This window comes from Miniopterus schreibersii, assembly GCF_964146895.1.
Source record: "Miniopterus schreibersii genome assembly, chromosome: X".
Taxonomy (NCBI): Eukaryota; Metazoa; Chordata; class Mammalia; order Chiroptera; family Miniopteridae; genus Miniopterus; species Miniopterus schreibersii.
This window is the reverse complement of record NC_138104.1, coordinates 5,526,192-5,543,795: the sequence shown is the minus strand read 5'-3', so window position 1 is coordinate 5,543,795 and position 17,604 is coordinate 5,526,192. Positions and strand designations below refer to the sequence as shown.

The window sequence follows — 17,604 nt, the reverse complement described above, 5'->3', positions numbered from 1 at the left end:
TATCTTTCAAGTAGTGGTAATAATAGCACCTACCTCACAGGGTTAATTCATGATTAAATTAGTTATACTTAAAATACTTAGCACAGAACAAAGCACATGGTAAGTAGCTAATATAAGCTAGCTGTTATCATTTATTGGCATAGAGTCAGCTCTCATGCTCTTAAACTAAGGTCCCCAAATTGATATAATTAATAGAGTCATTACCAATTCCAAATCTCTGCTCATGTATTCCTCATCAGACACAAGGCACATATGCAAACTAAATTCAGCTCTGAAGAAATGTTTTCCTAAGAAATATGCAATGTAAATTGTAACAGTGGGGTGTTTTCTTGCCTCATGTCCATGCCTGCCTCTCTTCCTGTTTCTTTCCTCTCTCTGGGCCCCTTCTTCCTCTAAGATTCTGTAATTTTCACATGAACTTCTAGTTTAAATGTCATCCCATCCAAATAGTCTATATTTCAGAGTGCACTTTTTTGGCAAGAAAATAAAGAAAATAACACATGACTTTTGTCATCGAAAATATGCTTGTGAACTTCCTTAGATACATGCCATACAGTTGATGCTTTCAAAAAATTGCACATCTTTTTACAGTGTGGCTATAACCACAATAGATGAGACAGGAAGAGATTTCTAATTTTGTGGCTTCTCTGTCCTGGGACCAACATGCATGCCCCAATCAGGTCTTTCTTGCCAGTCACCAGTGGCCTAATATCTCAACTGTGTAGAGTGGAGTCATATGGCAAACTTGTCTGCCCTGAACATATGTGAAAACTAGGAAGAAAACCAGAGGCCTGTGAGGGGCCAAAACAACAACCACAAAGCTATTCATTGAAGAGGCCCTCATTCTGTAACAGTTTTCTTTCTCTCTTACACAAGATGTAAACATGATTGGCTGTCTTCATTCTATAAGCATTTATGAAGTGCTTACTACCTGAAAGGTACAGTGCTGAACAGGAGATTAGAATGAGGAAGAGAAACAGTGTTGGCAGGCACATTAACAAAGAAGGGGACTGAAAAACCCCAATAACAAAGCCCACAAATATCAAAAGTAAAGAACTCTAGGGCCATTTAGTGTGGGAGAAAGTGACCCTATTCACTTTAGTAGCCTTAAAGACATTGTTTATAATGCACATGAGTCAGTACTAAAGTTACTCTTTCAGAACTGTAAAAAGTCAAATGCTCTCAATGTTCTTTCTTCAAAAAGAAACAGAAAAGTCTAACATGTTTTAGGTAGCTTTTCCCCCACAAATGGTTAAGGTGAAACATTTTTAGTATTTTGTTCAGGTTTTCTAGCACTCTGAGAATCCCCCAGGTTTCTAGCTAGGTGAGATATGAGTGAAGGTTGCTTAACATTTTTGTCAATATCGCTATAGATGAATAACCAGATTTCTGTACAACTAGCATTTTCTGACTTTCCATAGGAAGTTGAGAGAAATAAAGCCCACTAAACCAGATGCTAGCCTTAGAAAAAATAACACACAGAAAAGCACCCACCACTTCAGCCCAAATTGCCAGCATTATCTTTGAGATCTAATTGGAGTTTGATGACTTCTTACCTCCTCCACCCCTACCATCATCTCTCACCATAATTGTTCATCCAGCCTCTTAACTGGTCTCTAGCTTTCAGTTTTGACATCTGCTGTCTAATCTCAACATGATAGTTAGGGTGATTCTTTAAAAATGAAAATCATTGTACACCCATGTTTATAGCAGCAGTATTCACAATAGCCAAGGTGTGAAAACAACCTAAGTGTCCAGTGATGGATGAATGAGGGGAAAAAAGTGGTATGTCCAAACAATGAAATACTATTCAACCTTAAAAAAGGAGTTCTGACACATGCTACAACATGGATAAACCTTAAGGACATTATCCTAAGTGAAATAAGCCAGCCACAAAAAGACAACTCTAGTATTGTTCCACTCATATGAGGTAGCTAGAGTGGAAAATTTATAAAGACAGAAAGTAGAATGGTGGTTGCTGGGGGTAGGGAAAGAGGGAAATGGGGAGTTGCTTAATGGGTGTAGAATTTCAGGGATGTCCCTCAATCTAAAGATGGTGCCTTCGGCAGTGAGGGGCTCTATGGCTCTGCAGACAAGTACTGGCCAGCCCATTGCTTTTGACAGAAAAATTTTCTGGACTGCCACCTCCAGTAAGCTGGGAGAGCACTTTGCACAGTTTGGCCATGTACGAAAGGGTACTGTATCTTTTGACAAAGATACTGGCTTTCACAGAGGTATGGGTTGGATTCAGTTTTCTTCAGAAGAACTTTAGAATGCATTACAACAGAACAATCATGTTATTGATGGAGTAAACCTCCATATTCAAACTCAGAGACCAAAAGTTTTGCAAGGGGATCAAACAGATGATGAAGAGAAGGATTTTTGAGATTATTACTGCCTATTAAATAAAGTAACAAAACTGGGGAAAAAAATAAAAGAATTTCAGCTTGGGAATGATGAAAAAGTTATGGAGATGAATTGTGGTTATGGCTGCACAACAATGTGAATATAATTAATGCCCTGAACTGTACACTTAAAATGACTGAGATGATAAATTTTATGTTATGTATATTTTGCCACAATTAAAAATAATACAAAATTTTATTACAAAAAAAAGAAAACTGGATGCTATCACTGCTTAAAAGCTTCCTATAACTCCCCAGCATATTCAGAATAAAACCTGAAGGACTTACCCTCACTTCCAAGGACCTATCTGTCCTCTGGCAGACTCTTTATTTCTTACCATCTATTCCCCCACTCTTTATGTTGTGGATTGGTCTTTGAACACTTCAAGCTTTTCTCTTGCTCACGGTCATTGTTGCTGTTTCCTCTGTCTAGCACACTCTTTCCACAGATAACTTTGTCGCTTTTTCTATCACTTTCTTCAACTATCTGTTCAGATACTATCTCCTCAGAGATGACACCAGCCTATCTTAAGATAACTGCCATTCTAATCCTGCCCCAGGCTTTCTTCACCCTTACACATTGCTTTATTTTTCTCCATAGCACTCTAGATTACATAGTTATTTATGTGTCAATTGTCTGCCCCAGTTCTCCGTGAGGTAAGCTCCATGAGGGCAAGAACTTTGTTGTCTTCCACCATATTCCCAGCACCAAGAGAAGTGTCAAGCACAGAGCAAATGCTCAGTAAATATTTGCTGAATGAATGAGTGTTATAAGGGCTCTTTTAAAAACTCAGCTCCGACAGAATAAAGTCACTTGACCTCACTGAATAAGGTTCATTAAACCTTAGAAAAAGGCAGCTAAATGCAACAGTGCCAGGCACTGCCATCTCAATATGATACCCAACTTGTTTGCTTTCTTTTGCGAATTCTTTCAAGTTTATATGGTAATATCCAACAAGGGTTTACTCAAGAGATTTAGAAATTAGGTTCATTTAGTGTAATCATGGCACTTGACTGTTTGGATGATTTTTAAATACTAAATGTGACTATTCATGCTCACTGGTAGAGAGCAAGTATGGCATTTCAGAATGATTTTCACAGGCCACAGTGTCATGCCCAGCCTTTTCTTCACTTGAAGAGCTATGGAGAACCTTCTTTCAAGTGAAAGCTGCTGCCAGCTATAGTTTCTCTTGGATTTTAGTAGGCGTGATGACTCTAGGGACCCTTAGCAGAGGAGGAATTCCACTAGTGGACCTGGACTGGCTCAAAACCAACTTGGGAATTATGATCTGATTAACTCCAGTCTTTGGTCTTCTTTTCTGTGTCTTTCCCAGCCTCAGTACCCAGTGCCCTCCCTGGGAACTTTTACGAGTAGGAAAGTCTATAATAAACCTCAGCCTGGATAGAGTTTTACAGATTCTTCCTCAAAAATCCATTTGCATATTAGAAGAGAAGTGACCTGGAGAAAAACCCTGGAGTAGCTACAGTTTCTTCAGCAATTACTATGGACCAGGCTCTATCCTAAGATTTTAACATTTTACATCAGGATTGCAATTCATCCTCAGTTTTTCTCTGAAGTAGATACTATCATTTTCCCCATTTTATAGGTAATGAAAAGCAAAACTCAGGAAATGTTACCTGTGGACAATGTAGCTGGTGAGTGGCAGCTAAGGTATTCAGAGAAGTCTTTGTGGAAAAAGGCCTAGTAAATGTCCTTGCTCAGAGTAATATTCAACAAATATGTGTTTAATTACATTTTATAATAAGGTGTTTGGACTTCATCCTATAGATAATGTAAATTCATTCAAGGATTTATTTTTCTTTCAGAAAATCAGGTAAAATTACATGAAGGCAGGGACCATGTTTATAACCCAGGTGCAAAGCACAGCATCTGACAAATAGTAAGCGTTCAATAAATGTTTGTTGTACAAATAACAGAATCAATCACTGCATATGTTTGGATAAACCAAGTAAAAGTTCCTGGAAATACAACTACATACAGTAAATTCCTAACATAATGTGGTTAAGACCAGAACATAGATACATAATGGTCTTGCCTACAACCACTAGAGAAAAGAGTTTCATTATAATGATTGTGATTCTTAGGAAAATGACTTGGGTATACTTAAAATCAGGATAATTGTTCATTTTGAGCACTAAAGCATGAGTTCTGATAACCCCACTTAGCTTTATTCTCTCCCCTCTTTTCTTTTATTATTTAGGGCTTTTAGTGACATGATCAAGCCTGTGTTTTTAGAAATCTCTCTCTCATGGTGGATGTGAAAGACTGATTACAGGGGGAAAATTTGAGGATGGGGCACAGTGGAGGAGCAGTTCAATGATGGGGGGGGCATTGGAAGCCTGAACAAAGCAATATTTGCAAAAATAGAAAGGGGGAAGAAATTAGAGAAAGACTAAAGTGGTTGAATTTAGTAATAGTTATTAAGAAATCTTTGTAAATGATGGGATGCATTTTAAGAGGTTTAGGAAACTGTCAGGGATGCCCTTGAGATTTTCAGTGGGGTGTGGATAGAAATAGGGAAATCAAGAGCCAAACTCTTTTTGAAGGTGGTGCAAGGATTGATAATGAATTTGGATTTGAGCATCTTAAATTCCTTGTGCCAGAGGATATCCAAGGAGAAACATCTAGTAGATATTTTAAAATTATAATCTAGTAACAATTCTTTCCCCTCTCCCACTCCCACATTGCGATGTTTACTATCCATTTGAAAGAATGTGGTTCTACAAATTAGAGACTGCCCAATATTTAGATGCCCTACAGAAACTATGTATAGGCTAGTAGTGCTCTAGGAATCAGTATTTCAGACTGGATTATTTGGGGGGGGGGCAGATGTAGAGCTGCTATTGTGGGGCAAGGTTGTAAAGAGTGGGCTGCTTCCTCCATTCAGGAAGTACTGTGTGCTTGTACCTCTCCTTCCTCTCCAAGGCAGGCTAGCGAGTAGTGATTTCCAAGAATGTTAAGGCACTTAAATACTTAAGTACTTGGTAAGTAAGATTCTATATGAGCAATCAGTTGAAGAAGCAAATAAGATTCTGAGGGGAGCATTAATCATCTCTGTTTCTAATGGGTCTTCCTTCCCTAAAGCCACATCTACACGAGTGTGGAATTTTAAATAGGCTTTATTTTTGTAGACTTACAAAAGGATAAGAATTTTTTAAAAATAGATTTTTTTTTTCTGGTAACTCTTCCTATATGAAAATAAACTTTGGACCAAATGTTGTTTTAAGAAATACACATGATGAGTTTGCAAATGCTTCCTCTTGTTCTTTCCCCTAAAGCTGAGCAAGTTTTCTTCAATTCACAAACATTTGCTAGAGCATCTGGGGAGCTGAGCTAAGGCCAAAGGCTTTTGAAATGTAACCAAAAAGGCTCTTGCAGTTAAGTCACTTCTTCCTGAAAGTATTTGTGTCTATCAACAACATTTTCCTTGCTAAAGTAGACTTAGCCCAGCATTTTACATCTTCTAATTGAATAAATTATAAAGCTTGATGTCTTTCTTTAGGATTTGTGGCTATTTCACTTTCTTTTACATAAGAACTGAAAACATATTGGCAGATGTTAAGAGTTACCTTTGTTTCATCTCCTGAAATGCAGCTTACTTCAAAAATTGAGAGGCTGTAATATAGTCATGCCTCTCTGACAAGAAATATACCATGGAGATGGTTTCTTCCTTTTCTCTCAATGACAGAAACATGGAGAATTGTTAGTAAAAGTCGTCAGCATTGAAATTCTTAAAATGACTTGAAAAGAGAGTTTACAAGGGACACCGCCACCCAAACTCACTCCAGGTGTGGCTACTTTCCTGGCTCCCTGACTGAAAGTTGAGGGTACAGAGGGCTCTGCTGTGATTGTTAAGAGACATCTGGAAAACGGGCCATGGCTGCTGCATTAGAGATCTTTTGGCCTGAGAAGGAATATTAATTACTATTTTTGTCCCAATTCTTAAATTGGAAGATTAAGCAAGATTTATATCTTCTCAATCTGATTCTGAGGACTTGGTGACACATACAGCCTACATGGGGCAAGGCAGATGTGTTTTTTATTACCATGATCTTCCATTTCCCCCTCTGCTATATAGGGCTAGTAAAGACAGGAAGCACATTCATTAAAACCGGGTATGTGTGAGAATATATTTCAGAGATATTTTGTGTTCTGATATGTTTTTATATTTAAAAGAGAAAACCCACAATGGGCAAATTCATCTAAAAGGTTTATAGAGTAAATTATAACTAAGGAGCCCTAGGAAACATTTCTCTAGGCTGTGCCTGAAGCTCACTTTCACAAACCCTGAGAACATTCAAATAACACTCAAAACAGACATATTTAATAGACACCACAATGTTTGGAATACTAAAAAAAAAAAAAATTACTTACCAGTTTGAAATGTATGCCAAATCTGTGTCCAAATGAATAACCCATCCTACTTGAGAACAAATGATGATGATGATGGTGGTAATGATGATTATGCTAATAACCATCATCATCATAATAATAGCTGCCATTACTAAGCAATTACTATATACAAGGCACTATATTAAGCTCTTTGCATGCATTTTTCTTATTTAATTCTCATATCAATACTAAGGAGTAGGTACATAGTTATCCCTGTTGCTAGAGATTAGAAAGTGAGACTCAGAAAAATTTAAGTAATGTGCCCAAGGTTGCACAACTAGTTACTGGTAGATTTGAGATTCAAAACCAGGTCAATCTGATTCCAAGACCCAGGTAATTGACCATACATTATATTGTCTATCTAGTACATATAGAAATGGCAATGAACACTTACTTACTACCAGGAACACTTACTTTACCAGGAACCTGAGTAGGTTATATGAAAACAGCATGACTCTTGACTTCTTTTCTCCATCTCAACTGATTACAAAAAAGCACAAGATATCTTTCTTTTAGTGTAAATGAACCACTTATCAAGTTGGAATGTCATAGAATATCAGGAGAGATGTTAAGATTATGTAGACAAGTGCTTCTCAAATTTGAATGCATCAGAATCCCCTTGGAAGGCTTATTAAAACAGTATGCTGGGCCCCACCCCCAGAAATTCTGATTCAGTAGGTCCAAAGTGGGCCCAAGAATTTACACTAACAAGGTCCTAGGTGATGCTGATGCTACTGATCAGGGGAGAACTAGTTTGAGATCCACTGATGTAGTGATGTGAAGGCCAACATAAAAAATAAATTTATGAAAGGTAACTAGCCGATGGTCATATTAGGTTCTAACTGGAGCTTTTTTTGCTAGCTAGCTATGTGATCCTTGGGAAGTCACGTCCCTCTTTATGGGTTTGGCTGTTTCCTCTTCTATAAAATAAAGGAGTTGGATCAGATGATAGCTTAGTTTCATGCCCCCCAATTGCATCATTCTTTGAGGGAGAAGACCAGATAAGTAGAGCTCATTTGAAATTCAAGCATGGTCTTTGTATCTAGAAACTTAAATCTGTTTTCAGTGACAACAAATATCATACTGTTGAGGTTATTTGGGCCAAACTGATGACAACTGCTGGGAAGCAAAATCTCAACAGATTGAGAAAATGTTCTGGAAAATGGCAATTTTACCACTTATTTTATACATCAGAATCAAAGGGGAAGATGTAAGGGGCTACATAAAATTCATTGGTCGTAGATTGGGGAAGCGGGAGAAAGCCAAGCTGGGAAATCTCTGAGATTGGATAAAGAGAAAAAAGGAAAACACATACTTTTTTTTACATTGGTGAGTATAGGATAGTTAACAATTAATATTTATGGCACATAGAGATGGTATAAGGGAGAAGAAGATAACAATGAGGGGTTCTGTGTTCTCAAGTTCTGATGGAAGATTGTGCCCTGAGGGATTTAGAAAAGGCAATTTCTCAGACATTCCAAAGGTATGTTATTTTAGATGCAAAAAGACAATAGAAAGGCTCAGTTAAGGTAAAGATTGACCTTTGTCAAGGAAGATACCAGCCTAGGATATGACTACCCCCCATGACTCACTTTTACTTAGGAAGTTTTAATTTCATACCATCCTATGTGGTTACTTTAGGTCTCTGAGTTTGTAAGGCTACCATGCAGCCTTTCCCTGAGCTTGTCAGGTTTAGTATGTGGTCCATTTTTCATCCATAATACAAATGCAAGTCACATAGCTAGCTTGTGTCTAAAAGATTTTTACTTATTCAATGTATTTATTGAGCACCTATTATATGCTGGGTGCTGTACTAGGTACTAGGGATTCAGTAGTGAACAAAATGACATAATTTACTCTTATAGAGGTTATAGGCCATACTTTGGAAAACAAGAATTTTTTTTTCTTTTTTTTTGAGTTGTATGAGTTCTTTATTTTGTTTTTTTGTGTGTTTTTTTGTTTTTTTTTAAATTTTATTATTGTTTAAAATATTACAGATGTCCCTTTTTCTCCCCAATGACCCGTTCCACCCTGTTCCTTCCCCCTCCCCAGTTCCTTTCCCCACCATTGTCCGTGTCCTTGGGTTGTGTATATATGCATATAAATTCTTTGGTTACTCTCTCCCCCTCCACCCACCTGCCCTCCTCCATCCCTCTGACATTTGTCAGTCTGATCTATGCTTCCATGTCATTGAATATATTCTGTTCATCAGTTTATTAAGTTCTTTAGATTCCACATATAAGCGAGATCATGTGATATTTGTCTTTCGCTGCCTGGCTTATTTCACTTAGCATAATATTCTCCAGGTCCATCCATACTGTCCCAAAGGGTACGAGATTCTTCTTCTTTACAGCTGCGTAGTATTCCATGGTGTAAATGTCCCACAGCTTTTTTATCCACTCATCTACTGATGGGCACTTGGGCTGTTTCCAGATCTTAGCTATTGTAAACTGTGCTGCTATGAACATTGGGGTACATATATCCTTTCTGATGAATGTTTCAGGATTCTTAGGATACATTCCTAGGAGTGGAATCACTGGGTCAAATGGCAGCTCCATTTTTAATTTTTTGAGGAACCTCCATACTGTTTTCCATAGTGGTCACACCAGTCTGCATTCCCACCAGCAGTGTTCTAGGGTTCCCTTTTCTCCACACCCTCGCCAGCACATGTCGTTTGTTGAGTTGTTGATGGCAGCCATCTGCTAGGTGTGAAGTGGAAAACAAGTATTTTTAATAAAACTAAAAATAAGCATTACTAGAAGTTCAACTCTATTTTCCTACCTACACAGATCATATTTCATACTCCTGATTTCATAAATAACTAACTATACAAATAATGTTAAGTATATCTATGATTGGTGATATTTAATATAGAACAAGTTTATGTTAAAAAATGAAGTATAAAGCAAAGAGCTACTTGAGATCACAGCCTACAACTAAAAGAAAATAAACTGCAACTTTTATCCTAAAATAATAAACAATAGCTCAATTTAAAAATCTAGTTTAAAAAACACATAGACACAAACAACAGTATGGTGATTACTGGAGGGAAACGAGGGTGGAGGGAGAATGAATAGGGTAAAGGAGGTCAAATAAATGGTGATGAAAGGAGATTTGACTTTGGGTGATGAACAGAACACAAAATACAGATATATTAAAGAATTGTGCACTTGAAACATATATAATGTTATTAACCAATGTTACCTGAAAAAATTTAATTTAAAAATCTAGTTTAAAATCTTTATGTTTAAAAGTATAGTGTTATATTCCATAAATGCTTTATTTTCTGTGAATGTTTTCTTTGTACACACACATGAATACATACAGCATATGCACAGTAAGGGTAAAAGGCAGTAGTTAAGTTTGTGACATGACAATACTATTAGAGTAGATGTGCTGGGCTGGTAGTCAGGAAAGCTGTGTTCAATACTGGGCTCCACTACCAATAGTGACCTTGGGCAAATCATTGACCATTTTAGGGCCTTGATTTCTCTACCCGAAAATCAAAGTTTGCAGAAAGTGTTTCACGATATCTTTCTCTTACAACCTGAACACTTTATTAAGTCAGATGCTAACAACTAATTAAATGAAAGCACAACACAGCATTTTCACTCTCTCTAGAAAGCATATATTTATTATACTAAATTCAACATATTATTTTGCACATTGAAATCTTATACTATGAGGTACTTTCAAAAAAATCTAATACTATTCCACTGACTTTGAAAGCAAACTGGGCACATCAAACACTTCCTTTTAGATGGTAATTTCACAAGGGGACACACAGTGGGCCTAGCAAGCCTGCTACCAGAGACAGCCATGGGATAGTTTAAAGGTTGTAAGGTTTCCTTTCACTTGTGTGTTTACTGCCCAACTGGCTATAATAAGAAAAGAACCATGGTGGTGATTCTTCCTTCACCAAAATTTTCAGTTTCTGTGATTAGTATCTATGATTTTAGTCCAACTGTGTTGGTGTTAGAAACTTCAAAGCAAGTCGAAAGCCCACTATTTAGGGGAGTATATTTTAAAGGAATACTCACTACCAATTAGCCAAGGCGGTAATGAAAATCATCATATATTTTCAATGATGAAAGATCCCAGTAGGAGGTCTCCTAATGGATGACAGGTGCCAGAGTCAGGGGCGTCCAGCAGGCGGAGGGCAAAGCCTGTTTCTCAGTCAGCTTAAGAGAGCACAACATGTCCTTTAAACTGGACTCAGAACACATACAGAGTACAACCCACAATTTTTTGTTGTATTTCATTCAGAACATTGCCGCTTGGAGTCAAATAATCTGAAACCATCTAGGGAGACTAGATAGGTTACCACAAGTCCTTTCGGTGTCTTGATATAGCTACTGATCACCTAAAGCAAAGAACAGTATATATAGTTGCTGGAGGTTTAGGTTTTGGGATCCCTTTGTATTTCCTTCAAAAGGCTACCACACTTAATGCTAATAGGATATGACTCTCACTAAAATGTGAGTGCCACAAGGGCAGAGGTATGTGTTTTCTTCCTGAATATTATCCCAAGCATTTAGAATGGTGACTGTCATATGATAGTTGCTCAAGAAATATTTATTGAATGAACAAGTGTTACAATTACAAGAATAATTATTTGCCTGGCTCTCTCTTCTTTCTATTTTTCTTCCCTAACAGCTTTTCCAAGAAGTTCAACCACTTTATTCCTGTCTTTGTTTTTCCACATTTAAACCCCCTTTATACAGTAGTTTTATTGGTACTTTACTTTATTCAACTTATTAATGAAGTGTAACATATATACATAAAAGTATAAAAATTGTGTCAACTTTATGAATTTTCAAAAATTGAATATACTGATGTAACCAGCACCTAGATCAAGAAACAGAACCTGCATAGCACCTACAAGACTCCCTTAGTCACTACCTTCCCCTCCCAAGGGTAATCACCATCCTGACTTTGAAACCGTAGGTTAGTTTAGACTATGTCTACCCTTTATGTAAATGGAATAACATAGCACATCCTCTTTAATTCTGACTTCCTTTTTTCTAACATTCTATTTTTGTGATGTGTGCATGTACTTCATCCTCATTACTTTATAATATTTGAATATGATGCAGTTTATTTATCCATTTTACTGTTGATAGGCATTTGGGTTGTGCCCAATTTGTGGAAATTATGAACAAGCCTGCTATGTACATTCTTGTACCTGTTTTTTGCTACACTTTGTATGCATTTCTTTTGTGTATTCTTAGTCATTTCTGGCTGCTAAAACAAAAACACCATAGACTGGGTGGCTCAAACGACAGACATTGATTTCTCACAGTTCTGGAGTCTTGAAAATCCAAGATCAAGGTGCCAACTGATTTGGTTTTGGTGAGGGCCCTCTTCCTGGTTTGCATGCAGCCACTTTCTTTATCCTCATATGGCAGAACAAGGGAGAGAGAGAGATCACCTCTTGTGTCTCTTCTTATTATAATCCCGTTCATGAGAGCTCCACCTTCATAACCTAATCATTATTTCCCAAAGATCCCACTTCTAAATACTATCAAATTGAGGATTAGGGGGTTAACATGTGAATTTTGTGGTGACACAAATGTTTAGTCCATAGCAGATATATACCTAGTTTTGCACTATTTTCAATGGTTTGCATCTGAACTATTCCTCCTCTGTATGTCTTTTCCACTAGGTTTCCTGGCCATGGTAGAGAGGATTAGCCTTGTCAGTTACCACAAAAGTAGCCCTTTTAGCAAGAGCTAAAGACTGAAATAAGATCTGACTGAAAAGACTCCCTGCTATATGGCTGATATTCCTGCCATTAATATCCTAAGGGTTTTCTGGGAATCATGCACTCATGGAACAAAAATGTTATTGGTCATCTGAATGTATCAGTGTTCAGATATTGTGTACATTTTATTGATTGAAGCATTGGATTACTTTGTTGGTGACACATCAGTTAATCTGAATTAACCCATTACCACTAATCGAAATCTAGTTGAGAGCAGGGTCTTGTGAAATGAAGACACTGAACAGAAAAGTTATGAATAAAGCTGCTAGGAAAGGAGGATAATGGACAATTTATAGGCCCAGTGCAAACTGGAAAGCTAGGAAACAGCATGGGATTTGGTAGGTCAGGAGGAAAAGGGACTTTAACATGGGAATGAAAGTGCCACTATGTGAAACAGAGGAAACCAGAAATCCAGGAACATTGTTGACTCTGCAGCCTTGCCCAGAGCTTATGCTGATCCTATAGTGTACTCTGTCCATAGTAACTTATCTGATGGGGGTATACTGAGGTCAAATTAAAAACTATCATAGTTAATAATACTGTACTGTATATTTGAAAGTTGCTAAGAGAGATCTTAAAAGTTCTCGTCATGAGAAAAAAATGTAGCCATGTGTGGTGATAGATGTTAAATAAACTTATTATGGTGATCATTTCACAATATATACAAATATCAAATCATTTTATTGTACACTTGAAGCTAGTATGATGGTATATGTCAATTATACCTCAATGAAAAATAAGCCATTAGGAAAACTAATTTATCAGAAAGCCTAAGAAACAGCAAACCCAGAATGATGGTACAGATTATGTAGTACATACAGATAGGTGTTTTATTCATTCAGAAAAATTTAAACATCCCTCCACACAGCAGGAATAAAATCAGGAGCAAATGAATGAGTGATTTTATAGTCTGATGAGTAGACCCTTTACATGCTAATGGTCTAGCAGCTGAGGAGTACTTAAGCTTAGTACTTAAGTATACAACCTAATGCCATGATTGTATTTACATGGTCTTGGTTTCTATTTATAAAGAGCATTTTTATTGCCACAACTGTCCATCAGCTTTGACTACAATCCCACCAGGTAGCAATTGTGGAAGCTTAGGTCAAAGTGGGGGAAATGGTCAAACCAGCTGACTCTGAACAGTTTCAGAGACAAACAAGGCTGAGGTGATGGATGAATTCTGTCAAGGCTGAAATTGAGTATTTTGTGTCTCTTAAAATACTATTCACTGAAATGCTGTTACAATCATTGAAAAACTCAGCAGGCTTTACTTTTTTATAAATATGTTATTTTATTGGAGGTTTAATGAAACTTTTTTTTTTTTCCCTACCAGATCCCCTTTAGCTGATATCCTGCTTTAGGCAATTTTCAGACTAATAATAATGTTTCTGACAAGGAAATATCATCATGTACTATGCCTTCTTTTATAATACAGCTTTATCCTTTCAGGTATTTCATGTCAAGCCAGGCTTTCCTCTGGCTTGCCAACTTTTCTCAAGTCATATACTATGCACCTATCTTGAATTTATTTATTCCTACAAGTGTGTATTGAGCACCAATGAGCTAGGAAGTGCTAGTTATTGTTGGGGAAACTAAAGTGTATAAAATCTGTTCTGTGCCCTCAAAGAGTTCACAGGCTAGCAGGGGAGCTGAGGCAGGATTACAATTCTAATATAAGGAGGAATGGGAGAAGTGCCAACAGAGAAGTACAAAGGGCAATGATGTTCAAAGGAGAGTGAGATCATTTCCAGATGGAGAGATCAAAGAAGGCTTCGTGGAAGAAGGGGTATTGGTACTGCGCCTCCAGGGGTAAGATTTCTAGTGGAGGAGATGAGCAAAATAAAAGGAAAGCATTGTAGGTTCAGGACTAGTGAGAGTTGAAGCACAGGATAAAGTGGCTGAGCTGGAAAATATCTATCCTTTTGAAAGGACTGAGGACTTTGCAACAGATTCTGCTAAAATTTGTTAAGTAGGCTCCACTAAAGCCCAAGGCTATCGTATTACAAGCACACAACAGAAAAGCATTATTATTGACCAGAAGCTGTAAGAGAGAAGTTCTGTGAGACATCTGAACATGTATTACCCATTTGTTTATTCTTTAATCAGTACCAAGCTCCTACTCCATGTAATGACTTGGGCTAGGTAACCAGAATGCGGGTGAGAGGAAGAAGTCATACAATGCTGAAATATATTATTCTGGCCCCTTAGGACTTTACCATGTTTATTTCCTCCTTCCCTATAGGTGAAAACAATTAAATGGCAGTCAAAATAGCCTAGAGCCTCAGAAATTTAGATAAAGTTCAGGCCCTGGTCAGGTTTAGATGCTAAAATAGCCCATAGTCTGTCTGGATAACAAAAACACCAACACTAATAGCTAAATTTTTGAGCTTCACTTTTGTGCTAAACACTGAGCTAGCATTTTATATCATGACCTTTAAATTTTGCATCAGCCCTAGTAAGTAAGAATTTCCACTTCACTGTGTTGTCTCAATATGATGAGGTAGATACTGTCAGGGTGTGTAGAGGGTTGTGTGTCTGTGTTTGTTGGGGACTAGTGCTGGTGAGCAATGGGACAAGATGGAGTTTGTTTAGCAGAATATAGCAAGTTTTTCCTACATCCTGGAATGAGAAAATTCTTACAAAATTATCAAAAAGCCAATCTGTGAGAGAGATTTGATCATAATAGAAGCATACTTCATGAATGAACCCCCTTACATGAACACTGATTCTGTGCCTGTACTATACTAGGTATTTTACATACATGAATTAATTTAATCCTCACAAGAATCCTGGAAGATAGCATCACCATTTTTTAGATGATAAAACTGAATCAGAGAGACATTGGGGCACTTCCCTAAAAGTATACAGTCAATATAAAACAGAACCATAACCCATAATTCCATATTTTGTCCATATTTATGCTGACTCTATGAACAAGTGTGACATATTTGGTTCCACTACAAGGACACCTTGGCATCTGTTTTGGCATCCAGTTGAGCACAGAATCCTAACCTGTAAGAATAAAAAAAAGAACCATTATTTCCCCCTAAGTGCTGTCTATCTTAAACTGAGAGAAAGAGAAAGGCCAGGGAGATCGAGAGAAAGAGGGAGAAGGCCAGGGAGAAATTGATAGAAAGGTGGGGAGGAAAGTGGAGAGGGATAGAATGGGGGAGACAGAAGGGGAGGGAGAAAAGAGAGGAGAGGAGAGGGGATGGGATGGGAGGGGAGGGGAGGGGAGGGTAGCAGGTGGGTGGGAGGGGAGAGAAGACATGAGGACATGAGAACAAAAGGTTCTCCATAGGTCAGCCTCAATTTGGGCAACAGGCTGAAGAGGCACAGCCAAGGCTTTGGTAGGAAGGTTCATGTTTGTTGACCAAGAGTTCTGCTTTTTAATACTTTTTTTTTCATTTTTCATGAACTTCAGAAACATCCTGCTTTTGCTTCAAATCTCTATTCAGCCTGGATTTGGATGACTCTCCTTGGAGTTTTATTTTACTTTGTGCACTCCTAGCTATAATAGACTTAGGCAACTCTGAACTTCAGCTTGTTCATCTTTAACATGGGAATAATATTAATAATAGTCATAACAATAGCAACAGCAACAATAAATATCTTTCTTATAGGGCGGTGTTTATGAGACTTATAATAGGTAATTTGCGTGACTTGTGATACAGTTTGCAAACATTAGATTTTGTTACAACTTCTCCATTCCATGCAAAGCCATCTTTACTGGAGAAATTTCACTGTCTAAATACTAAATTAAATATTACATCTCAGAATGACACCCATAAAAGTGTTCACTGTCCATAAATTTTGTCTCAAAGTTCAGGAATAGTGATTACTGTTTTGTTCCTATTGCAAATCAGCTGACTCAGCAATTTCTCAAAGGGTGGACATGCTTCTGACGTGGTAGTCTATTTCATTTTATGTCTTAAAGTTTTTCATAAAGGAAAATATGTGAACAAGGCTGTTAGAAATGACTTAAGATGATTAATTTGTACTCATTAATCCTCAGAAAGTAATTATTTTCTTAGAGCTCATCTGTGATTTTTTGGAAAACTTTAGCTTTGAAGCAAAATACCCACATCTTAGTAGAATCTACATGTCCTCACACACTTCTACCCCAAATCTCTTTATTATTCTGTGTGAATTGTATATTTTCTAAGAATCTATCACTAGAATAGTGGAGTTTAATATTCTTGTTTCTTTGGAATAATCCAATAGTTTAAGTTTATGTTGTCACAGAATTATTGTGAGGTAATTAAGTGTGTCTTTAACTAAAAACAGTAGCACCCAAAACAGAAGAGACTTATAAGAACCAACTTAATCTTTATTCAAATAACTGAGTATACATAGCAAATGATCTTCAAAATGACAGAACACACATACAAAATCTCAAACATACCTCCAAATTTCCCCAAACTCGGGACAAAGGTTTTGCTGGTTTTTAATAAAATATAAAGCTTAATAATCTCATTGAAAAATTCAAAGCCTTCTTTTGACATCACATACCTATTAAGAAACAGTATTTGGAAGATTTTTCTGTAAATGAGTCACAAACATATGGATTAAATTTCTCACAAAATATTCACAGTTCCAGAATTAAGTGAGAAAGTGTTTCAAAGAAATGTGCAGATCTCAGAGGGAAGGCAGGAAGGAGGGCAGGAAGAGATTGACCAAAAGAACTTATAAGCATATATGAATAGCACATGGACACAGACAATAGACAGGTGAAGACCTGGGATGGGGTGGGAACTGGGTAGAGGAGGTCAGTGAGGAAGGAGAAATGGGGGACATCTGTAATACTTTCAACAATAAAATAAATTTAAAAACCAGAAATGTGCTTTGAGTTTTCTTAACTAAAATTATGGTATAATTAGTGAAATCCTTAAGAGGTCATACAGTGAGTTGGTTTGCTTCTAATTGTACAAAGGACTGTACACACTTTGGAATCAGACATACTCTTCCCTTTCTAAGGAACTGCATGACCTTGGATTAGTTGTTTTACTTTCTTGAGC

At 37.2% G+C, this 17,604-nt stretch overlaps 1 pseudogene across 1 annotated transcript in view; it reads left to right on the top strand.

Annotated features, from left to right (window-relative positions):
- The first annotated feature begins 2,053 nt into the window (after positions 1 to 2,053).
- LOC308551702 (large ribosomal subunit protein uL30m pseudogene) overlaps positions 2,054 to 17,604 on the top strand; it is a 108,802-nt pseudogene continuing 93,251 nt past the window's right edge. The window contains exons 1-2 of the transcript in view: positions 2,054 to 2,234; positions 3,052 to 3,062. The product of the transcript in view is annotated as a large ribosomal subunit protein uL30m pseudogene (transcript). The remainder of the gene's footprint in view (positions 2,235 to 3,051; positions 3,063 to 17,604) is intronic.